At 46.0% G+C, this 2,708-nt stretch overlaps 1 non-coding gene across 1 annotated transcript; it reads right to left on the minus strand.

The window, feature by feature from the left end:
* Positions 1-2,194: 2,194 nt before the first annotated feature.
* Positions 2,195-2,328, minus strand: LOC118622549. The gene has a single exon (XR_004958084.1). It is a non-coding gene; the product is annotated as a U11 spliceosomal RNA (small nuclear RNA).
* Between the last annotated feature and the right edge of the window lie 380 nt (positions 2,329-2,708).

Consider the following 2,708-nt stretch of genomic DNA (forward strand, 5'->3'; position numbering starts at 1 on the left):
GGCGGGGCCTCAGGGAGTCAGCAGGGCGGGGCTACCAGTGTGAGCCAGGTTGCTGGAGTCCCAGGTATGGCGACTGTCTGCCGCCCCAGGGAAGGGCTCACCAAAGGAACAAAGGCCTCTGACAGCACGTTTGTCCTGGAGAAAGCCCCCTCTCCAGCCCTCACTCCAGTGCTAAACAGCTCAGTTCTTCCCTGTATGTCTCTGGTGCCCCTCAAGCTGCCTCCCCTCCAAGCTTAGAGGGAGAGAGTCCGACAAGTCCGTGCACGGGCCCTTTAAGGAGCTGCCTGGGGCTCCAGCCGCCTCAGCCTCCCTGAGCCTCAGTTCCCGCTGGTTTTTCCAGCCGGAAGTTATGGGGATTCTCTTCCTGGCACTGGAACCCTGAGCGGGGCACCTGGTGTGGGACGGGGACCCCTCAGTCCTCAGGAAGGACCTTCCCAGCCGAGGTGTCCTCCTGATTTTTATCCGCCACACGTGGGTGTGGGACCAGCCCTTCGTGCCACCGCCTCCACCGCAGCCCTCGCAGCCTCCGCCCCTCCTACCAGTCTGGATGTGGCTGCTGCTTTAATTTCGTAGTTGTAGGACTTCCATTCAGCTGGATTTCAGGCGGTTTTGAATGATGGTTATTCTGTAGTTTAGTTGTAACTGGTTTTTTTTTTTTTATCCTCACCTGAGGACATTTTTCCATTTTTTGTACAGAAAGAGTGGGAGGGAGAGAGAGGAAGAGAGAGAGAGAGAGAGAAACATCGACGTGAAAGGGACACATCGAGTGGCTGCCACTGCACGACCAACCAGGGCTGGGGACAAACTGCAACAGAAGTACGTGCCCTTAGCGGGAACCGAACCCGGGTCTCTCCGGACCGCAGGCCGACGCTCTAACCGCTGAGCCAAACCAGCCAGGGCTAGTTGTAACTTTGATGTGGTTGTAGGAGGACGCGATATCGCGTTTACTTACTCCGCCATCTTGACCGGAAGTCGAAAAAATTTTTAATGTATGTGTGTGTGTGTGTGTGTATTTATTTATTTATTTTGTGGAGAACTGACATTTTAAATATTATTTTCACATCCAAGAACATGGTATGCCTCTGCATTTATTCAGCTCTTCATTTGGGGTTTTATTTTTTTTATCCTCACCCGAGGACATTTTTCCATTTTTTGTACAGATAGAGTGGGAGGGAGGAAGAGAAACATTGACATGAAAGGGACACATCGAGTGGCTGCCACCCACACGATCAACCAGGGTAGGGGACAAACTGCAACTGAGGTACAAGCCCTCAGCGGGAACCGAACCCGGGTCTCTCTGGACCGCAGGCCAACACTCCAACCACTGAGTCAAACCAGCCAGGGCTGGGGTTTTATTTTTTATTTTTTTAAGTTATTTTTCTTTATTGATTTTAGGGAGAGGGAGAGAGAGAGAAACATCGATGAGATAGAACATCGACTGGCCACAACCTGGGCATGTGCCCTGACCTGGAATCGAACCGGTGACCTCTTGGTGCATGGGTCAACGCTCAACCACTGAGACACACTGGCTGGGCTCATTTGGGGTTTTATAATATTTTGTAGTTTTCTTTACACAGGTCCTATTTCTTGTTGGATTTACATCCAAGTATTTCATTATGTTTGTTGCTATTATAAATGCAATACTTTTCCCATTTCCACATTTAGGAGAGAAAATTTCTTGATCTTTGTATGTTTTAAAATCCATCTCCACTACACAATTATCTTATTAACTCTGGTAACTTTTTTTATTTTAACAGAGTCAGTTTTTCTAGTATGTAAGCATATAATCAGAGGAAAAAAAGGATAGCTTTTCTCTTGTTTTCCACTTTGCCAGTCAAATTATAATGGTGATCTTAGTGTAAATTACTTTTATGTTTCACCATGTAGGGACAATATATACTATTGGTTTTCGGTAAATAGCTTTTGACATATTTGTTTTGTTCTGTTGTTACTTTTTATTAGAAATGAGATTAATTTTATCAAATGTACCTTTAGCATCTATTAATATGATCATGTGGTTTTTCTCCATTTGTTTTAATCATAGATTTTGAGAAGTGTCCTGATATTGAATCCCCTTAACCAAGCTTTTCAAGGGCTGGTATTTTTTTTGGTGGGGAGGGGGGGTCCTAGGTATTTTGTTGTTATTATTGTGTGTGTTTGATATACTGCTAGGCTTTTTTTTTTTTTTTTTTTTACGGGCGCCAGGACCAATGATCACCGGCTGCCCAAGTACCAAAAAATTATGCTTCCGAAATCTCTTGATGTGGATTCCACATGAAGAGCAATCAAGCTGCTCTACCTGTGCCACTCACGACAGAAGCCCTTTTTTTTAAAAAAATGGGTAGAGGACCTAAACAGACACCTTTTATTTATTTATTTATTTTTAATCCTCATCAGAGGACATTTTTCCATTTTTTGTACAGACAGAGTGGGAGGGAGAGAGAGGAAGAGAGAGAGAGGAAGAGAGAGAGAGGGAAACATCGATGTGAAAGGGACACATCGAGTGGCTGCCACCCGCACGACCAACCAGGGCCGGGGACAAACTGCATCCGAGGTACATGCCCTTAGCGGGAACCGAACCCGGGTCTCTCCGGACCGCAGGCGGATGCTCTAACCGCTGAGCCAAACCGGCCAGGGCCAGAAGCCCTTTTTAACTAGGCTCTCTTTGATGGATTCTATTTGCTAATATTTTATTTAGAATTTCTGCA

This window comes from Molossus molossus, unplaced genomic scaffold (assembly GCF_014108415.1).
Source record: "Molossus molossus isolate mMolMol1 unplaced genomic scaffold, mMolMol1.p scaffold_m16_p_1, whole genome shotgun sequence".
NCBI classification, from domain to species: domain Eukaryota; kingdom Metazoa; phylum Chordata; class Mammalia; order Chiroptera; family Molossidae; genus Molossus; species Molossus molossus.